This window comes from Parambassis ranga, unplaced genomic scaffold (genome assembly GCF_900634625.1).
Source record: "Parambassis ranga unplaced genomic scaffold, fParRan2.1 scaffold_63_arrow_ctg1, whole genome shotgun sequence".
In the NCBI taxonomy this organism is placed as follows: Eukaryota; Metazoa; Chordata; class Actinopteri; family Ambassidae; genus Parambassis; species Parambassis ranga.
In genome coordinates, this window is record NW_021144808.1 from 100,712 (window position 1) to 123,252 (window position 22,541).

Genomic DNA, 22,541 nt, shown 5'->3' on the forward strand with positions numbered 1-22,541 from the left:
CTTTTTAACCTTTATTACAGTCTTGGTCATGTCAAACATCAGTAAAACTTGACTTTATTGCATTATTAGTTTTTGCACAGCACTGGATTTTCCTTTTTTCTCCCATTTTTGTCCCATAGACTTCCATTATAAACACACTTTTTTTGACTGCACAGCCATGGCACTACATAATCATGCATTCTTGATTGTTGGTGGTTTACCCTGTTGGTAGGAGGTAACATTTATGATTTGAGGATGTGATGATATGATATTATGATATGAGGAGGTGGTGTGTAGGAGGAGGAGGAGGTGTGGAGGAGGAGGAGGTGGTGTAATTTTAAACATGGTATATGGATCCTACTCGTGTTGTAATTAAATAAATCTTCTTTTTATGGTATCTGACCCTTGCCCTGTGTGTGAGTCAAACCTGTGTGCCCTTGTTTTCATTTCCCGGTTTGAGGCCCTCGTCTCCCCGGGTGGCGTTGTTAGCACCCTTTTCCCCTCCCCTCCTGAGCTCCGTCACATACTCAACACCAACGATGGTCATCACAGACGTCACAATTCTGCGACACAGGAGCGGGCAGACAAGCTGTGTTGTTAGCAACAAGCGCCTGTTGCCAGGAAGTAGAGCCCAACTCCAATGCACGGCTCACAGATAAGGGAGATGTCGACTGTCTTGCTGTGAAAGTGACACAGAAAGGCGCTCGCAGACGTATTCAAAGGTTCTCGTCATTCTGAAGTTATGAATGTTGAATGTTATGAATGAAGTCAGTGTCGCTAAAAGCAGTCACATCACTGTCCCACCACTCCGCACCCACACGCATCTCTGTACAGACGCTGCAGCTACTGCTTTCTTCCTTCTCAGCGTTCTTCTTAATTTGGTTGTAATTATGTTGGCTACAATCGGACATTAACGTAAACAAAGCCACACAAGCACACATTGTGTGACGTCGTGTCCTCTTCTGCGCATGCGGGTCACTTCAGGGCCACAGTCCATTCACACAGGAGTGGTAGCAGTCTCATATTATTTTGTAAACACCAAAAAATCGGATTTCACCAAAAAATCCTAATTGAGCATTAAGACCTGCAGTCTGAACGTAGCCTTGGAGAAGGCTGGTTTTTCTGCCAGGTTTCGAACCAGGGACCTTTCGCGTGTGAGGCGAACGTGATAACCACTACACTACAGAAACTCACAATATGTTTACTTCAGACAATAGGGTGACCTTGGTGTCAGCGATTTCACGTCTGAAATAGTTCAGTTCTCCTGTTGAAGTCTGTTAGTCTAGGGTTATCATTTTTTTGTTTTCTGACGAAATGACAGGTGTGTTAAACTTTTCCAGTGCCGGTTAGCTCAGTTGGTTAGAGCGTGGTGCTAATAACGCCAAGGTCGTGGGTTCAATCCCCGTACGGGCCATTTTATGCTGAGAAACAGTGTGACTTTAGTATGAACACACCTTACGCAAGCCACGCTGGAAGGGTGTGCTTACTCTGTCTCTGAGAAGCATCTGTGACACTCCTTTGAGGACAACAATGTAAACATTTTAGACAGAGAGGAAAGGTGGTTTGAAAGAGGAGTCAAGGAAGCATCTATGTTAAGCTGGAAAAACCTTCCCTTAACAGAGGTGGTGGTCTCAGACGTCATCTGACATACAATGCAGTGATTCCATCCATTCCAGGAAGTTTTCCTCCAAGTCACATACTCACAGCAAGAACAAAGGGCTGTCAACCAGTCCCCCTCCGGCAGTCTCACAGCCGTTAGCCAGTCGTTAGACACACCTGGCACAGACAGCCAGACCATCACAGGTAATCATGGAAACATTTAGCGCCATTGTTTGTAAGTTTTACCCAGACCACCCACTGAGGTCTGCAACCACCCACTGAGGTCTGCAACCACCCACTGAGGTCTGCAACCACCCACTGAGGTCTACAACCACATATAAACCATGTTTCCCCACCAACGGTTAGAACTGGTGAAGCTGCTTGGATGAGCTGCGAAACGTCTTCAAGAAAACTCTACAAGTCCAGACGCCTTGCCTCAATCTTCTCTACGTATGATGACCTGGGTGACTGAGAATCTTTGTTGACATGAGGTAGGACTGTATTAATGACTGGAAGGAAATTTTAAAAATTCCCTGGCCGGGAATCAAACCTGGGTCACAGAGGTGAGAGCGCCAAATCCTAACCACTAGACCACCAGGGACACTGGGTTGGTTTCACTTGAGCAGTTGTTCCACAGACTTCTGATGATGTGATATATGACCTACTTTTGGTATGTCAGGACACATCATGGAGAGGAGCTGGAGGATCTGAGGGGCCTTGTGCTTCATGGTCTAAAAACAGTTCTGAGAGGCAAGTCCAGGTCAAACAGGTTAAGACACACAGCAATGCCTGACCTAACTCTGTGCTGAACATACCTGCACACACAGACAAATCATGTGAAGAGCGCAGAGCCTGCCTACAATCAGACACAGGTGCAGCACGTTAGGGCAGGGCAGCTAATCAGCGGGGGACGAGCACACAGAGGTGATACCAAGTAAATCCAGGGTCAGTATCGCCGATACCAATACCGATACAGATACTTTTACTTTGAAATTTCATGATCATAAATAATTATTTTTTGCCTTCTTTTTTGCCTTTAAATAGATTATCGTGATTAGCAGAATAATAATACACAAGAAACATTTGTTAAGTAAATCAAGCTGCAAACAAAAGTGCAGAACTGTTTAAGTTTGAAATTTTAACTTCACAATCATGTCAGCAATGCTCCTTGTGACAGCCATGGCTCTTTGTGAATCATGTAGGTGAAACAGCATGACTAAGATACTTTTATAAAAGTTTAACACCTATCTGCATGGAGCCTAAATATGAAGAATAATGATCCTTCAACAGTTATCACCAAAGCATAATTATATTAATTATACTGAAATACATATCATTATATAAACTTAAATAATTACATTATTAGATATATTTTGGAATTTGAGAAAAACGAGATTTATTTCAGCTGGTGATATGATGACTGTTCGGTCATTCTGCTAAAATTGCATGTCTTATTACAGCACTCAGAAAGACACCATTAATTCATGCTGCAGATTACTCTAAACTTTCACTTCTTTAAATCATCTCCTGGATATTTATGAGTGTTTTGCAGTAAAGCCTTTGTCAGTGACCACTGTCTCTGGTTCATGTTTGGGGATCTGCCTCTTCCTCCTCCCTCTGTTTACTCTGCAGCTCGAGGTCTTTGGGCTCTGCTGCTTTATGTTTGTGTAAATGAGTTGTGTTTCCACAGCGGCAGGTCACTTTTCTGCACACCTCACAGTAGCAGTTTCTTCTTCTACGTCTGTCGCTGTGAAATAACTCCAAACAGCGCTCCTCTTCCTCTCTGCCATCTCCATGATGCTAGCTGCACTTTACAGCCAATCAGGAGCTCCATCTGCTCCGGCAGAGTGGAGAAGGAGGGGGAGGGGCGGAGTGTGCCTGAGCACTGAGCAGAGAGCGAGAGGAGCACTGTCTGCACCGCGAGTAAATACGAGTAAAGTTGCTGAAGGTACAGAAGAGAAACTTCCACAGAAATATCGATCTCATCACGTTAGTATCGAGTAATTACTGATCCTAACTTTGGTATCGATACTATCGATATTTAGATCGATTCACCCACCCCTACCCTGAAGCCATGCCTCCTAATCACAGGGACGCACCATGTTAGCCATGACGCTACACCGTCTTTGCTTTGAATGCTCAGCAGTGTGTTCCTACGCAGTCAGTTTATGTTCTGGATAAACCTGTAAAGCTAATCAACAAGGGTGGTGATGCTACACAGCCAGTTAGCATTAGCACAGCCAGTTAGCATTGGATGTATGAATCTTCAGTGCATTTCCTCCTGTGTTTATGTTGTTTACAGAGCAGTTCAGCTACCTCACATCACCAGACACCTACCTGCTCTACTTTAGTCTGAACACCAATCATATGCAAGACCTGTTCAAGGACAGTAAAACTCTGTTTATTGACAATTTATAAATGTTTATTGTTTACTGATTGACAGGTCAGAATTCAAATCCTGAGCCTTGAGCAGACCCACCAGCTGCTGGAGCTCTGTCTGAACTAAGTCTGACCTCTGACCTCCTCACCATGGTCCTCCTGCAGCAGGTGCAGCCAGCTGTTGTTTCTGAGGAAGCTGCAGGCTCAGATGATGCTGTGGACAACCTGGTGACTGCAGTATCCTCATGCTGGCACACACAGTCCTGTATAGAAGGAAGGCGCCCCACACCTAGAACTGGCCTGTTATCTCTTCAGGTTCTAACATGTTTGGTGCTTCTGTTCTTTTTTTGTTGATCATACATGAGAATAAATATCTGTTCACTGAAAAACTGTAACTGTGTTTGTTGTCTATTACAGAAAACATTCAGTCTTTGTTATTTTAAAAAGCTGCACAAATAATGAAAACCAGATAAATTGGCAACAGTTTACTGTATTTGGATTTAAATAAAATACATTACATATATATGAACAAAATCAGTGATCATTATTATCACGTGCTGTCCTCAGGCAGGTGAAGACTGGTTTGGTGCAGCGTCTGGTCATAAGATCACAGAGCTGTGGAGAGAATATCACAATTACACAATGTACAGTAATTACAGCATAAAGAGAGCAGCAGTAAACTGAACAATGAAAACAGCAGCAGGTCTATGACAGAAGACGCTGCTCTCCCTCAGCAGAGCTGAGGATGCAGCTACAACAACACAAAGACAACTAGCATGTTAAGCAGCCCTGACGTGACCGTGATAATGACCATCGACAAGAACAAAGTCTGTACCCACATCAAGTTTGTCTGATCATCAGAGAAGCTCAGAAAAACCCGTAAATGGAATAACGCAGAAAGCTGCCGATCAGAGCCTGTTAGCATCATATTAACATCACGCAAACGTAGCCTTGTGAAAGTTGACAGCGTCACTAACATCTCTGCTCTTCTCGTACTGGCAAAACATTCATCTTAACAAGTAACTGAACGCTGGTTACGCAGTGATAAAAGATACAATGTTGTAAAAACAAAAACTCACACATGATCAGCCTACCTGTCTGGAAGAACTGTGCCCACCACAGCATCACTTTGTAGCCGCTTCTGCTCCCTCAGTTGTTGCCACACTGTAAAAAAGGATTAAAGCAATAAGTCAAAGCAACTTACTTCTTTAACTAACTTTAACTTAACAAAATGAGTTATGGTGTGTATATATGTGCACGGTTGACTTAATCCCCCCTCCCCACCTGGTTGGCATGTGGCTATGCTGAATAAGACTCCGTTCACCCTGGGGAAATCAATCCGGCTAGAGCGGGAATCGAGCCATATCCAGATATATCCAAATTGTTTTTTTCTGAGTATGAACAATGCGAATCTGGATATATCGAGATTGATTTCAATCCACCAACAAATCAATAAATATTTCCTTTAATTAAGCCAGGAGGGCAAACAAAACAAACTAAAAATCACACTTTGCGTGGTTCAAACGGCAAGGCAAAAGTTAACCAACTAAAATTCTCACCTAACGTGGAAAAGCCACTACAGGGCAAAAACAAACCTAAATCAAAGCATGGCAAACAAAAGGCATGGCATGGCATGGAAAAACCTGGTCACGTGGCTGTAGCATGGCATGGCAGAGACGAAAGACAAGACCAAACACAATCCCCCTGGGTGACGACAAGACAAACTGGCAGAGAGTGCAGGGAAGACAAAGACTAAATACACAGGGACCAGGGAAGACAACGAGACACAGGTGACATACATGAGGGCAGGGCTGGTAATCAACAAGGAGGGAAAACACAGGAAATAAAACACAAGACAATACACAGGGAGGACAGGACTACCAAAGTAAAACAGGAAACACAAGACAAGACTAGACCACTAAACACAAACCCAGGAAAACAAAACACCAGAGCTACAGGAAAATAACAATAACTAAACACAGATTAAACTAAAAACCCAAAACAAGGAAAACAAAACCATAAATAACACCAAGTCATGACAATTTGTCCCTGCTTTCTCTCCTGCACTGGGAAAAACCATTACCCAGGTGGTTCTGGTCCACACTGAGGGTCCAGGCTTCAAGTCCCTGTTCGGGCCGAAAGCTTGGTCCTGTGTAGCAGCAAGTAGGAGGCTTGAGATGGAGATGGAGGTGGAGGTGCAGTCTATATAGCATGTGGTCCTGACAACACACAAAAGAAAAACAAAAACATTCAAAATGTCTTGTGTGACTATTTTAGGGTTGTAAATGTTCAGGTAATTCGATTACTGATGCGTTATAAAGCAACTTGGATCAAACAACTAAGCAACACTGAGGTATCACTAATTACTGGCACTTGTTATAGATAACAGAAAAACAAAAGAACTAGATAATCTAATTCTTTGTCAGCAATAACAGTGATTTCAGTAAGCAACATAAAAGGTTGTAATGTGTCCACACAACCAGTTAGGGGAACTAGTCATTTTGATAACTATGTGTCATAGGACAGACTGGGCACCAAGTCAACAGAGAGGCTGGTAAATGGATGATAATAAAAGGCAATATTTGTTCATGTATACCATGTATTTTAACGTGTGAATCTAGCTTACTTTAGTTTAATGTTACTCAGCCCGTCATTAATGGATGGGCTTAGGTTAACAGACAGCAGCTAACTAACAAGCAAGTGCACTGACATCGTGACTGATTGTTTTAATGTATACCTAATAGACCATCAAGAAATTAAAAAAAACTCACTACCTGTACCTGTGTGGGTTGTAGACACTGCCTCATGCTACCTCTAGGGCTGAGAGCACTGACAAACTACAAAAGTGAGCAAACATCAGGCAGAAAGGATGAGAGCAGAGAACTGGTCTGTGGTCAGCACCTGACTCACAGTCAGTGTTGATCCTAACTGGACAGGCTGAGTCCACAGAAGTGTGGCTGACCTGGAGTTACATTGTGGAGTTCAAGTGATCCTGTATCTTTTTGAGCAGTGTATTGGGCTGTGTATAAATGAGTGGTGAGAAATTTCTTTTATTGCACGTGCATTGAAAAGTAGAAAAAATAATAAAACATGATTCGGTCTAAAGGGATTTTTAAAAATTGGATAGGAGGAGGTGTGGAGGAGGAGGTGGTGTGGAGGAGGAGGTGTGGAGAAGGAGGAGGAGGTGTGGAGGAGAAGGAGGTGTGGAGAAGGAGGAGAAGGTGTGGAGGAGGAGGAGGTGTGGAGGAGGAGGTGTGGAGAAGGAGGAGGAGGTGTGGAGGAGAAGGAGGAGAAGGTGTGGAGGAGGAGGAGGTGTGGAGGAGGAGGAGGAGGTGGTGTGGAGGAGGAGGAGGAGGTGTGGAGGAGGAGGAGGAGGTGTGGAGGAGGAGGAGGTGTGGAGGAGGAGGAGGAGGTGTGGAGGTGATGTGGAGGAGGAGGAGGTGGAGGAGGTGGTGTGGAGGAGGAGGAGGTGTGGAGGAGGAGGAGGTGTGGAGGAGAAGGAGGAGGAGGTGTGGAGGAGGAGGAGGAGGAGGTGGAGGTGTGGAGGAATCCAGAGAATAAACAGTGCTTGATAGATGTGAGTGATGGATCTGATACCAGCACAGAGACGGGCCGGGCCTGTGACTCACACTCCGTCTGCGACACACTGTTGACAAACAATGAGCCCGATGAGGAAGTGGCTCGGCTGCAGCACAGCGGTCCGCTGATGTGGGGGTCCCTCTGAAATCATTTGTTAGGTTAAAAGATATGAAGTCTTTATTTAAGATGGATACTTGAGGGGGCGGGGCCTGTGTGACTCCCTGCCGGGCTGCTGAAGGCTGCTGAAGGCTCCGTCACGGCTGCTGCTGCTCTCAGTTGTTTTAGTGTAGAAGTCAGTTTGACACTTGTTTGCAGAGAATCAGCAGCAGGCCGCTGAATGTGCAGCTGTTTGAATCAGTTAGTGTATTGATTACTGTATCAGTGACATCATCACACGGTCTGTGTTTGATGACTGGAGACAGAACCAGATGGGTCTCTGTTGGCCACTCTTCCTTCCACCTGTATTTTTCTTTAGTCACCACTTTGTAAGAGTTACCTGTAAATGTGTTAAATAATATCAATAAACCACAACCAGAGCATTGTCCCTCACTGAAACTGATTTCATTTGGCACTTATTAGAACAAGTAACCATCAACATCAACAAACATCAACAAACATCAACAAACGGTAAAATATTTCATATTCAAACCGTCAAACATTAACGGTGCTTCAGCCCCGCCCTGACCAGCTCTTCTTTGGTCTTGCCCAGCGTGCGAGGCATCTTCTTGCTTCTGCTGTCCTCCAGCTCCTCCAGCTCCCACCCCAGCGGTGGTGGTCCCCCCTCCCTGGTGGTGGGTGTCCTTCACAGGTTTTCGTTTGGAGTGTAGTGTCACAGGTGTAGTTTGATCCCTCTTGGTTTGTCCCTCCGTCCTGGTGAGCCGCAGTCTTGTCAGTATTATTTTTTTATTTCATTTTGCAGGGCCATCCCAACCCATCTCACCTACTGAACTGGCAACATATTTTACAACTGATTTTAAACATGGTATATGGATCCTATTCGTGTCGTGATTAAATAAATCTTCTTTTTATGGTACCTGACCCTTGCCCTGTGTGTGAGTCAAACCTGTGTGACCTTGTTTCATTTCCTGGGTTGAGGCCCTCGCCTCCCCGGGTGGCGTTGTTAGCACCCGTTTCCCCTCCCTTCCTGAGCTCCGTCACATTCTGATGATATTCTAATTATATGACCAGCACCTGTAGTGGTGTTTTGTTGCAGCCTGTGGGGTCATAGAAACAAAGCTATTTTATTTTGCTTAGAGAGCACTTGAGAGCACTCCCTAATACTTGTTCTTGTTTCCTGAATAATGAGTACTAACAGGACATACCAGCATGGACAGCAGAGGATTCCATGTTATAACTGGATCATCCAGCACAAGCAGCAGGATTCAGCACCACAGCCTCCTTCATGGCCTTCAGTCCATTAATGACTACAGCTGGACCAATGAACAGACTGTGGACTTCTCCATAGACTAAACTGTGTAGAAAGGACACCAGGATAACTGTTCAAACAAAAGGTTCCACTGAGATTTGAACTCAGATCGCTGGATTCAGAGTCCAGAGTGCTAACCATTACACCATGGAACCTCCTCTGTGAGTAAACCTGACTGGAAGAGAACCAGAGACCTGTCTTGTCCAGATGGTCTGTCTTTCTAGAAATGGAGTCTGTCAGTTGTTAAAATGAGTGAGCTGATGTCCAGGTGTAGAACAAAGGAGCTCCTGCTAGCAGTGGTGCAGTTTGTACCTACCAGCTTCAAATGACGACAGAAGTGTCCTCTGAGGACTCACACAGCACTACAGTAGATCATTAATCAATCAGCGCTCATGCTAACGGCTAACAGCTCAAAACAATACCAGCCCCCCTCCTTTCCTCTGACCGCACTCCACTGTCCTGTCTGTCCTCGCCAACTGAAATCCATTTAGAGCAACGTTAGAGTCCAGTGTTAGCACCGTTAGCCAAGTTTCAGTAAACAACAGCATGCACTACTACATTTTTTAAACAAAGATCTACAGCAGGGGTCTCAAACTCAACTTACCCGGGGGGTGATGGGGGTCGAGGCTGGGTGAGTATTCCACAAAAAAGCATTCAAATATTCCAAAATACAACTGGTCCGATCTTCTCAATCTTCCAGGTCAGAATAGGGATGCAAATTATCGAGGAATTCATTAATCGTAAATTGATATGCAGCGATTTTCCCTCAGTTTCACTAAGATTAAAAGCTAAACATTGTTTACTAAATAAAAACTGCATGTCATATTCCTTAATGACTGATTTGCTGTACCATTGGGGTCCTAAAGGACCGGTGACACCTATGTCACCGTGGGTCCTTAAGGAAACAGGCTGGTTTGTTTGTAGGTGATTTTGTGTTCACAGACGCAGAGCTAGCAAATTTTAAAAAGGCTCTATCGACTTGCTAAAGGTAAGATTTGACCAGTCAAGGATTGGAATGACTACATAACACATCCTTCATTACATAAACGTGTTGTAAACACATGTATCGAACAAATGCACTTCAGATAAAAAATCAAATCAGATAAAAATCATTGTGACATATATGTCACATCGACCCTTTAGCCAAAAAAATCGGTGAAAAAATGATGTGACATTATGATGAAACTCTCGAGGGTTAAAAGCCTCTCCTTCGAGCCGGATTTGAACCAGCGACCTAAGGATTTCAGTTTTATTGTCTCACTACAGTCCTCCGCTCTACCAACTGAGCTATCGAAGGGTGGGATGAGAAATAAATGCCCGAGCACAGCCGAGCGTTCATAGTTGACTCAAACACAGGTCATCTGTGCTTGATTTGAAAGTCAGGATTGTGGATTGGATTTGTGTGTTCATAAAGACGTGAAAAAAATCAGACCAGATTTTCCTCATCCTGGAATGCAGCTTAAGACTTTGTGGTAGTATGACCACTTTACATCTTGACCATACTAGAATAGAATAGAATAGAATAGAATATATACTTCGAGGCAAGGCGTCTGGACTTGTAGAGTTTTCTAGAAGACGTTTCGCTGCTCATCCAAGCAGCTTCATCAGTTCTAACTGTTTGGTGGGAAACATGGTTTATATGTGGTTACAGACCTCAGTGGGTGGGTCTGGGTCAAACTTAAAAACAATAGCACTAAATGTTTCCATAACTACCTGTGATGATCTGGCAGGTGTGTCTAACGACTGGCTAACGACTATGAAACTGTCGGAGGGGGACTGGTTGACAGCCCTTTGTTCTTGCTGTGAGTATGTGCAAACTTCCTGGGAATGGATGGAATCACTGCATTGTATGCTTCCTGGGGAAGCCAATCCATGCCTGTATGGACTCCCCAAGACTCACAAGGAGTCCCCCTCAGACCCATCGTCAGCAGCACAAACTCAGTCACATACAACATGGCTAAGCACTTGGCTGAACTCCTGACACCACTGGTAGGACTTTGTGAACAAGGTAGAGAAGATCCGAATGGACCCAGACGACACTATGGCCTCATTTGATGTCACCTCCCTGTTCACCTGCATCCCTACATCAGAAGCCACAGAGACGCTAAGGACGTGCCTCATACAAGACAGCACACTCAAGGAAAGAACCAACCTCATGCCAGACCACCACTTATTTCCAGTACAATGGGAACTTTTACAGACAGAAGCATGGCTGTGCGATGGGATCACCTGTGTCTCCTATTGTGGCCAACCTCTACATGGAAGAAGTGGAGAGAAGAGTCTTGAGTTCCTTTTCTGAAACCACCTCCACCCACTGGTTTAGATATGTGGATGACACCTGGGTGAACAATGAAGTGGAACGGTTCACAGAACACATCAACGCAGTGGACAACAACATCAAGTTCACTCGGTAGGACATCAGGGAGAACAATCTGGCCTTCTTGGACTGCACAGTACATATTGAGGAGGACAGGAGCCTCAATGTGGAAGTATACAAGAAACCCACACACACGGACCAGTACCTGTTGTTTGATTCACACCACCCATTGGAACACAAACTGGGAGTCATCAGGACCCTGCAGCACAGAGCACAAACTGTACTAACCAGCTCAGAGGGGAAGAAGAAGGAGCAACACCACATCAGGAAGGCCCTGCAAACCTGTGGCTACCCCAAGTGGGCACTCATCAAAGCCACAAAAACAAGACCCCCCCAACAACAAGAAGACAGAGGACAACAACCGGCGGAGAAAGAACATCTCTATTCCATAGGTGTCAGGAGTATCAGAGAAACTCTGCAGGATCTTCAACAACCATGACATTTCGGTCCATTTCAGACCGATGACAACACTGAGACAGAGACTGGTTCACCCGAAGGATAAGATTCCCAGGGAGAAACACAGCAATGTGATATATGCAGTCCAGTGCAGTGAGGAATGCTCTGATCTATACATTGGAGAAACTAAACAACCACTCCACAGAAGAATGGCTCAGCACAGGAGAGCCACCTCCTCAGGACAAGACTCAGGTGTTCACCTCCACCTCAAAGAGAAAGGACACTCCTTTGAGGACAACAATGTTCACATTTTAGACAGAGAGGAAAGGTGGTTTGAAAGAGGAGTCAAGGAAGCATCTATGTTAAGCTGGAAAAACCTTCCCTTAACAGAGGTGGTAGCCTCAGACATCATCTTTCTACCACATACAATGCAGGGATGCCATCTATTCCCAGGAAGTTTGCACATACTCACAGCAAGAACAAAGGGCTGTCAACCAGCCCCCCTCCGGCAGTCTCACAGTCATTAGCCAGTCGTTAGACACACCTGGCCCAGTCAGCCATGGAAACCTTTAGTGCTATTGTTTGTGAGTTTTACCCAGACCCACCCACTGAGGTCTGCAACCACATATAAACCATGTTTCCCCACCAAACAGTTGAAGCTGCTTGGATGAGCAGCGAAACGTCTTCAAGAAAACTCTACAAGTCCAGACGCCTTGCTTCAATCTTCTCTACGTATTAACATATCATATTTTCACAGCAGTTTTAAGGTGTGTACATACTCCTAAAGGTTAAATTAAGAATTTTTGTTGGTGCAGTAGTCAGAGCGCATATGAGAGATATTCTCACTAACATACTGCAATGTAGATGTCTTTGTTAAAAAAAAGGACCATATTTCACTTGTTTCTGAGCAACCACAGCCGCAGTAGGCAGCGCGTCAGTCTCATAGTCTGAAAAGAGTAGTAGCCAGCACGTATACGAGACATATTGGCACTAACATGGGCACTGTATATGAAAAAAAGGCCTTAAACTTCCTGGTATTGTGTTCACAATGGTGGCATTGATCCCCAGCCTCTGTCACACAGTCTGTTCAGTGTGGGGCCCCTTAAGGTCTGTGTTCTACACATGCACAATGGGTAGGCAACCACCGGATTGTATAGTAAGCGCTGACAGACACCTGCTTTTTTGGTCATTTCCTCTGTACATTAACTTGTCGATGCTACTATTTAATATTATGTACCTGTAAATGGTGAGTGTGTGTACTCTTTATTCAATGCTGTCTCTAAAAGTTGTGCCCCGTGTGAGGGTTGAACTCACGACCTTCAGATTATGAGACTGACGCGCTGCCTACTGCTGGAAGGCTAGCGCCCATGTGTCGACGTTGATGCCACAAATCGCGCCACAAATCGCGCCGAGAGCGCCGGTTCGAATCCCGCTAGGTGCGTTAATATTTTGCACTGAAATTACGCGAAACATATCGGTCGTTGTATGACATTTTACCGAGGTGACGTTATAATTAAAAACAAAGCGAAAGGAGAGTGATGCACACCGTTTGTATGTGACAAATTTCACGTGTCATTTGCTGTAATAGTCCAATTGCACATGCATGCATTGAATGGGATAAATGCAATCTGCTCGCTGTTTAGCTAATATGGAAAGAGCTTGAGAGGAACAGGATTGCATACAATAATTGTATCCTTAGTAACAAGCTGTAATGTGTTAATCTGCATTTTTCTTAACATCCTTTTTTGTATACCGACCTTGTCTGCAATATAAGGCTCATCAATGGCTCCAGACTCTTGATTAACACCCACAAACCCAAATATATAAGAACAATGGAAAAAAACCTTTTAGGTGTTATTACCATTTCAGTAACTTTTTGGGGGGAATATTGCTCACATTGAGCACATGTAAAGGACCAGTAGGAGTTTATTTGCAGTCTTTACTGCTCATAAAGCCTCTTAATATTAGTCTAAATTCATATTTGGATAAACATCATTTTTTATCAAAGTATTTTGTGAAATTAAATGGTATTTACAAACACTGAAATCAGACTGTATTTACAAATCCTGTAAAAACCGAACAAAAGCTTTTGTAATGTTTATAGCCTCATTTAATTGTGATAAAGGCAGATTCACAGTTTTAAGAATCCACACATTCCAGAGGTCAAACAATACTGTCTGGCAGACCTGTTGTTCAATCTACTATCATTCTATGAAGCTGTACATGCCCAACTACCTGAACATTATCATTAACTGAATTACACAGAGGGGGAAACTGATACCAAAAGAATGTGTTTGTTTACACTATATACACACTGATATACACTGCAGCAAAGATGCTGCGCTGGTGGCAGGATGCTGCACTGAAGCAGATGCCGGGCTGGCCTCAAGATTCAGAGAAGAGATGGGGGTCTGTCTCCCCCAAACACCAGCTGCCTTTTAAACCTGGCCATTCTGCTGTATTGGCTGGCACGGTAAAGCTGTGCAGGTTGTCCCCTGCAGCCATGGTCAAGAGAGCTTCTCTCTGAGGTGTGGATGGCTTTGGAGACTCAATGGCTTGCTGAAGCACCTCGGTCTCCCGAGCCCGACTCTGCTTGTTGTACCTGAAAAAAACAACAACAACAAAACAGTAGTTTTACAGAAGCAATATATTCCACAAATACAGCTGACATGGTTCACATACTTCATGATTTACTCACCGTCATGCCAGCATTGCTGTGTTCACCTCAGGCAGCTGGATGGTGGTCTCAGCCATCACACAGGCTTTGTTGACAACACACTGGTGTATGCTGATGAAGAGTCTCAGTCATCCAGGTCATAATCATAGAGATGATTGAAGCAAGGCAAGGACTTGTAGAGTTTTCTTGAATGGAGTCGAACAGGTCTGGCTGCCCTTGGGACCCGATGAAACACCTGGAAAATTAAGGCAGTGTGAAATATAGCAGTAAAAGATAAGTGTACATGCTAGTTTGAAAAATAATGACCAGATATTACAGTAGCTGTCTTATAATTCACAATTATAAAGCCTGCAGTGAGTGGAGGTGCTGTGGCAGATGTACCAGTGAGTGGAGGAGCATCCAGCAAGGGGACAGTGCCGTCCTCAAACTCCTCTGGCTCCAGAAAAGCGTAGCCTGTCTGGTCATATAGATACTCCACCCCATAAGCTCTCCTGAAAATCATACACACAAACACATCAAATCATATGTCATGTACTAATATATGCACTAAACCTAAATACAAATGAGTTTTTCCAGACATTAGGAAACTGTACCAGTGTATTTCCTTGGTGGTGTGTAGTCCACCAGCTTCAGGATCCATGTCTGTCAGTAACTAGTCCTAAAAGAACAACAATAGAAGAACAAGGAGGAGAAGCATAATGTTTATCAGAACACTAAGAGAGAGTTCCTCACTTTAACACAAAACAATAATTTAATCATAACAACTACATGATCATAGGATATTGAAAACCAATACAGTGATGCTATGACACAGTAATACTACACTGCAGTAATAAAAGTCCATTGAAAGTTACGCTAACTGAAGACAAAGAGAGAGCTAACTAAAGCTAACAATAACAAGAGGCTTGTCTGTAGCTGATTAGCCGAAGCTAACGCTGTAAATGGAAATGTTTGCTAAAACACACTAAATGTAGCGTTCTCCCAGTCAAATGCTTTATAGGTGTAAACAACATAGAGGCCAGTCTATGATCAATTATTCCATCTGAGCCGTCGGTAACTGTGAATTTATCCTAGCCAGTAGAGCACCGGCTAGGTACGTTCATACATACATTGCTACACAAACGTAGCGCTTTACAATCACATACCAGCATGTACACAACGACACTCACTCACCGACACGTCGGAATCTCCGCGACACGTCGGAATCTCCGGTAGAAATTAATCTTGCAGACGGTTACTGGGGTAAATTATCCTGATAGCCGTCCACGGCGACGTAGCTCGGTAAAAGGCAATGACGAAGCCATAGCAACAGCGTCGTGACCGGGCCACATCTGCCTCAAGCAGTGGTCCGAGCTGTGATTGGCCGGCTCGTTGCCAGGGGCGGGGGCTGGCGAATCGTGGTAGAGGGCAGCTCTGTCATTGGTCAATTCGTGGTCAATTCGTGGTAGCACTCGGCCTCGTGGTTGGCCGTCGGCGGAGGTAGGCGGGAGCTGGCGAATCGTGGTAGAGGGCGGCTCCGTCATTGGTCAATTCGTGGTAGATTCGTGGTAGCACTCGGCCTCGCGATTGGCTGTAGGAGGAGGCGGCTTGCTCGACACACGGGCGGCCGGAGGCTGGATGGATGAGGATGGATGGATGATGTAGTGCAGCGGTCCCCAACCTTTTTTACACCACGGACCGGTATCATGTAAAACAATACTTTCACGGACCGGCACAGAAAAAAAAGTGCATAAAGAGACAACTTACTCTTATGCTTAATTAGTGGGAGCCTTTGAGCTTTCTCAGCAATGAGGCGGTCCCATCTAGGGATAATGGGAGACATGACACCCGTGTGTTTCTTATGTCCAGTCCACTCCGTAATTTAGTTTTGGCCGTCATTAATTGCTTCAGGCGTTCTTGTTCATGTTTTCTTCCATGGCTTGTCTTTTAATGCAGGGTGCTCGGTCTCGCAGTTTTGAAGGCTTCGTTGCCTCATTTGCGAGTCTGTCGCCACATCACTCAGAGCGGACTTGGTGTGTGAGAATCACCTGTTGCAATAAATCCGTATTTTAAATAGGACTCCTGATATAGTCTTTTAAATGCAGGTTTCTTTTTCTTTGAAGGGGTAGGCTCCTCTTCTTCTGTCTCCTCGTTAGGCCTTTTCCCCTTTCCGAAGAAGCTCTCCAAAGACGTTTGTTTTTTATTCATTTTTGCAGCTTGTGGGCTTAATTTTGGGGTGCCGTATCCCGTGACCGAGACAAGCGTCTGGACAGGTGCTTAAAGGCACAGGCGGATGAATCTGATCGATTTATAAATGAAACAGCTTTCAGACTCAGATAATGAATAATATATGTTTTGCTCAGTCTTTCTGTGCGGCCTGGTTCCAAATGACCCACGGACCGGTACCGGTCCCCGGCCCGGTGGTTGGGGACCACTGATGTAGTGGACTCCCACCCAGCAGATCAGGTCCCAGAGGTTACATTAAAAAGTGAAATATGACATGGTCCTAAGTATCAGAGCCTTTGCTGTGACTCTCATATATTGAACTCAGGTGCGTCCATTTCTTCTGATCGTCCTTCAGATGGTTCTACACCTTCATCTGAGTCCAGCTGTCTTTGATGATACTGATTGGACTTGATGAGGACAGACACACACCTGTCTGTATAAGACCTTACAGCTCACAGTGCAGGTCACATACTGGGTGATGACGTCCTCCTGCAGGTGTTACTGTGGAACAACTGCTCTGGATTGGGATGAGTCTGAATAGAACTTTGTTAGCTTTGTAAAGCTGTGTGGTAGTTAGAGAGGAACTGAAAAGAGTCAACTACAAGGAATACAGTTAAACATCAGGGCTCGTCCGGGATTTGAACCCGGGACCTCTCGCACCCTAAGCGAGAATCATACCCCTAGACCAACGAGCCATGTGTGCCCTCTGATCTTCATGTGTCAGCAGCTGAAACTGAAATGTAAATGAATAAAAGACTACTGTGTGCTATAGCTGTCTGGAATTAGCGACCTATCTACCACGCGTGTCACATGTGCTCGGAAAGTGTGGACAAGCTGGAGGTGGAAGAGAACCGTCAGGAGAGGGATGAACAGCTGCCATGATATTTGTAATGGGACGTCAGGACTTTGTTTTGGTTTTCTTTCCAGAACAATAAAGGATCTGAAATGAAATGTGTGAAATGTTTGTTCCACCATTTTGAAGACTTGGATTAAATTACGCATTCTGGGAAATTTTTTTACATTTTTTTTTTATTTTAGGTACTTTAGTAATCCCAGAGGGAAATTGTTTAAGGCCCCTAAACAAAAGACAGGTCCTCTGGCCAGTAGGTGGCGCAGTGTCTGTAGCATTTCAGCATATCAGCTGTGAGTCAAATGTTCAGCATGACTGTAAGGTTTCATCCACATAGGATGAGGATGAGGGAGATACAGCCACAGAAACCCTGTGGGGGTCTCAGCAGGGGTTAATTGTCTAGTTGTTGAATCTAGAATCTAGAATCTTCTAATACGTCAGACAAAAAGACATTTCCTGGGACACATCAGCTGAGTGTGTGTTTGTGCAGTGAAATACACTTGTTGTGAGGACTTGAATCAGTTTACTCCTCAAACATACTCCTGAAACGTCTCTAAGCTTAATGAACAGTAAACACAGGTTCATGAAGCAGTGCTTCCAGCCAACGATCACACAGTTTAACACATCTTTGTTTTGTGTGGTGTTGTCAGACGGCAACCTTCGGGGTTCAAACTTGAAGCCCATGCGGAAGTGTCAAAACTTGTAATTCATGCCGCAACCACTGGGGGCTGGCTCCAAAAGCGAGTCATTTCCCATAGACTCCCATGTTAAAATGTCTGACTTCACAGCAGGAATGAACATGTTTACAGCCTGGTACAAAAAAACATTCTGGTCTCAGATGATAGGTTCTCTTCTAGTGTCAATTGTATGGGGGGGGGGGGGGGGTTTATATAACTTACTCGTTTTAATTATATTCGGACTTAAAATTCTGCATAATTATAGGCGTTGCCACTTGAGCAGCAGAAGGCTGACATATAACAATGCGAGTTTCCTGCTTTCATGATCGCCCGCCCCCAAACTCCACTCGTGCTCCCCCTCTTTGTACGTATTTGGAGTTTTTGGCGGACGTGATGCTTCCAACATGGCGGCTCCCACGAGCCTAAGAACGGCTCTTCAGAAACAAATGGGTGACATCACGGAAGCTCTGTCTATAGTTTTTACTCTCAATGGGTTTTGTCTTTCTTTAAAAGGCATGGATGGGAATTGAACCCATGATCTTTGGTTTACGAGACCAACGCCTTACCACTTGGCCACCACGCCTTTTTCTTTTATCTACTGATATGTTATTAGTGAATAAAAACCCACGGCCACCCCACAGGTAAAGACAGGACAGGCCTTATCTAGACATGGAGGACAGTCTCCTCATGGAGGACAGTCTCGCCGGGTAGAGGAGGAGAAGAAGATCCATGTGAAGCAGGTTCCATGGTGTAATGGTTAGCACTCTGGACTTTGACTCCAGCGATCTGAGTTCAAATCTCAGTGGAACCTTTTGTTTGGATGGTAATACTGGTGTCCTAATCTAACAGTAGTCATAGTAGTCGTAGGACAGCGATGGACAGGAGGACAGGAAGGTCCGGCTGCTCTCAGCTGGGACCTGTGTGTGTCTGGGTGCACACACACCTGCAGTCTGCCCACAGTTACTGACGTAGCCACTCCGTCACACCCCAGCTGACACATGACCGCACCAGGTGGCTGCTGCTATGACAGATGGTGGTTGTCAGCATTCCTCGTTAGTATAGTGGATAGTATCTCCGCCTGTCACGCGGAAGACCGGGGTTCGATTCCCTGACGGGGAGAAAGACTTTTACCAGCAGATAGGATGATACTGACCCTGTACATTGCTGCTGCAATAGAAAACATTTCCCAGTTTGGGATAAATAAAGTATTTGTTCTGTTCTGTTCTGTTCGTCTTGTGTCTTGTGAGCTTTAGATTATATTATTACTCTGTGCTCTAAGTGTCTTAAAAATATGTGGTTTCCTTTATTTACAGTGGTAAATCCGCTCTGAGTGATATGTGGCGACAGACTCGCAAATGAGGCAACGAAGCCTTCAAAACTGCGAGACCGAGCACCCTGCATTAAAAGACAAGCCATGGAAGAAAACATGAACAAGAACGACTGAAGCAATTAATGACGGCCAAAACAAAATTACGGAGTGGACTGGACATAAGAAACACACTTCGGGTGTCATGTCTCCCATTATCCCTAGATGGGACCGCCTCATTGCTGAGAAAGCTCAAAGGCTCCCACTAATTAAGCATAAGAGTAAGTTGTCTCTTTATGCACTTTTTTTTCTGTGCCGGTCCGTGAAAGTATTGTTTTACATGATACCGGTCGGTGGTGCAAAAAAGGTTGGGGACCGCTGTTCTAGAAAACTCTACAAGTCCAGACGCCTTGCTTCAATCTTCTCTACGTTCACTGACAATCTTATTACGGATAATGCTACTAAGGATCACAGTGGAATTAGTCCGCTGAAATTCAGCCATTTTGATTATTTGATTTGATTTTACTTTGCTGATTGTTTTTAAAGTTGTTATTATAGCAGTTTATGTTCACTGTGTATGCAAGTCCACACTGGATGTTCCTTTTTTAGGATTAACATTTATGGAGCCCCGAAAGGGACATTTGCAATTTATTTATTTATATTTCACGCTGTATTTACTTAATCCCTAATATGCAAATCTCCTCTTAAGATACAAATCATAAAGCACACAGTCCTTCTCTGGATAACTACAAACTTCACTACATCCAGTGGTTAAACAGACTGAGCCCTGTTGTTGCTGCTGTCAGCTACAAGGAGACATAAACACAGCGTGAACTGAATCAATATGAATTAAAATGGAGGAAACCTTTATTTGACCCACAATGCAGAAATTAAATCAATACATGTAACATTCAATGAAAACATGTGGCAATAAATGAATGACTAATATGCCACCATATGAACAATCTGGCACCGCCTGGCTGCGGCTCCAAGCAGATGAAGGGAGGTTGGTGAGAGGTGATGAGGGTGATGAAGATGATGATCTGTTCTTATTGAGGGCGATGAAGATGATGATCTGTTCTTATTGTCTAAACAGGAACAGTTGAAGCACAGCTTGCAGCCCCTGCATCTCAGGCTTCTCAGCTTCTCTTCAGATGTTTGGACGTTTCTGCTGGAACCTCTCATTTAATGACTCACATTTAGAACTTCTGACTTTATGTGGAGGAGGGATTGATTTTGGAATGAGGATGCTTCAACACTTCAGGACTGCTTTGAAGTGACTGACTGGCAGGCACTCTGTGAACCCCACAGCCAGGACATTGATGGAATCACAGAGTGCATCACTGGATACATAAACTTCTGTGTGGACAGTGTTGTTCCAGTTAGGACAGTGAATTGTTACCCCAACAACAAGCCATGGGTGACTAAGGACATTAAAGCCATTTTAAACAGAAAAAAGAAGGCATTCAAAGCGGGCGACAGGCAGGAGGTGAGAGCTACACAGAAGGACCTGAGAATAAAAATCAGGGAGGCCAAGGAGAAGTACAGGAGGAAGCTGGAGTGGAAACTTCAGCAAAACAACACAAGAGAGGTGTGGAGTGGCATGAGGACCATCACTGGTTACAGGTGGAGCAGCAGGGGTGGAGTTAATGGCAGTGTGGAAAGGGCCAATGAGCTGTATCAGTTTTTTTAGTGACCCCAGTTCACCCTGCTAACGACTCTTCAGCAGCTGAGCGACGACCAGCCACGTCACCCGCCCTCTCTTCTCCCACAGCTCATCCAGATGGCCCTGCTCGCACCTCGTCCTCAGACCCCTCGGCTGACATCACCTGGGAATTACTGGTTCCCCACCTCCACCGATCAATCAATCACCTTCACCACAGAGCAGGTGAGAAGACAGGAAGTCATTCCGGCCCGTCTCTATCAAACTACTGAACTCTGAACTGTAACAGTCACTCAGACACTGTACATTCATACTGGTACATTCATGTCAGGCTCTTTACTGTGTAAAGGTTTTTACACAATAGTAAATATGTTCTTTAGATACAACTCAGGGATTTAAATGCTGTCTAGGTATTTCAATATTTCTATTTCATATTTCAATTATCTTTTCTTCTATTTGTCTGTAACAAACAAGAATTTCCCCTCGACGATAAAAAAAAGGAATTTCTGATTCTGTAACCTGCGATTCCACCACTAGATGTCAGCATTGCACAGCATTGGTGGTTCAGTTCAGATTGAGAGAATGCAAAGAGTGTGTGAAGATGTCATCAAAGCAAAAGCTGGCTGCTTGGAAGAATGTCAAACATCAAACATATTCTGCTTGGTTTAACACTGTTTGTTCACTGCATCATTCCACATGTGTTCCTTCATAGCTCTGATGTCTTCAGGATGAACCTACAATGTAGAAAGTCATAAAAACAAAGACAAACCACTGAGTGACTTTTGACTGGTACATTTAAAAATGTCATCATATGTCCTAACCAGCAGGGGGAGCACTGATCATAAACTCTCTGTCTCACATGTTATTGTCATGTGTTTTTATGGACGATGATGCTGACTGTTGTTTTCTTGCTTCTCTCTGTAAACAGCTTGTAAACAGCAGCTTCCCTGAGGGGAAACTCAGCTAATAAATGATGCTGTAACCTCTGGGACTTGATCTGCTGGGTGGGAGTCCACTACATTATCCATCCATCCTAATCCATCCAGCTGAGATACTGAATGTGGGTTTTCATTGGTTGTCCGTTATAACCATAAACATTAAAAGAAATAAACACTTGAAATATTTCAGTCTGTGTGGAATGAATGTTTGCATTATACAGCTTTCACTTTTTGAATGGAATTACTGAAATAAATCAACCTTCTGATGATATTCTAATTATATGACCAGCACCTGTAGTGGTGTTTTGCTGCAGCCTGTGGGGTCACCATAGAAACAAAGCTATTTTATTTTGCTTAGAGAGCACTTGAGAGCACTCCCTAATACTTGTTCTTGTTTCCTGAATAATGAGTACTAGCAGGACACACCAGCATGGACAGCAGAGGATTCCATGTTATAACTGGATCATCCAGCACAAGCAGCAGGATTCAG

The 22,541-nt window shown here is 44.3% G+C and overlaps 7 non-coding genes across 7 annotated transcripts; 2 read left to right on the forward strand and 5 right to left on the reverse strand.

The window, feature by feature from the left end:
- Nucleotides 1-1,096: 1,096 nt before the first annotated feature.
- Nucleotides 1,097-1,169, reverse strand: trnav-cac (transfer RNA valine (anticodon CAC)). The gene has a single exon. It is a non-coding gene; the product is annotated as a tRNA-Val (tRNA).
- A 150-nt stretch (nucleotides 1,170-1,319) lies between these two features.
- trnai-aau (transfer RNA isoleucine (anticodon AAU)) lies at nucleotides 1,320-1,393 on the forward strand. Its single transcript has one exon. It is a non-coding gene; the product is annotated as a tRNA-Ile (tRNA).
- A 7,652-nt stretch (nucleotides 1,394-9,045) lies between these two features.
- On the reverse strand, nucleotides 9,046-9,117 carry trnaq-cug (transfer RNA glutamine (anticodon CUG)). The gene has a single exon. It is a non-coding gene; the product is annotated as a tRNA-Gln (tRNA).
- Nucleotides 9,118-10,168: 1,051 nt separating this feature from the next.
- Nucleotides 10,169-10,259, reverse strand: trnay-gua (transfer RNA tyrosine (anticodon GUA)). The gene is given in 2 exon segments: nucleotides 10,169-10,204; nucleotides 10,223-10,259. It is a non-coding gene; the product is annotated as a tRNA-Tyr (tRNA).
- Nucleotides 10,260-17,240: 6,981 nt separating this feature from the next.
- On the reverse strand, nucleotides 17,241-17,312 carry trnap-agg (transfer RNA proline (anticodon AGG)). Its single transcript has one exon. It is a non-coding gene; the product is annotated as a tRNA-Pro (tRNA).
- A 1,343-nt stretch (nucleotides 17,313-18,655) lies between these two features.
- Nucleotides 18,656-18,727, reverse strand: trnat-cgu (transfer RNA threonine (anticodon CGU)). Its single transcript has one exon. It is a non-coding gene; the product is annotated as a tRNA-Thr (tRNA).
- Nucleotides 18,728-18,883: 156 nt separating this feature from the next.
- trnaq-uug (transfer RNA glutamine (anticodon UUG)) lies at nucleotides 18,884-18,955 on the forward strand. Its single transcript has one exon. It is a non-coding gene; the product is annotated as a tRNA-Gln (tRNA).
- Nucleotides 18,956-22,541: the final 3,586 nt, after the last annotated feature.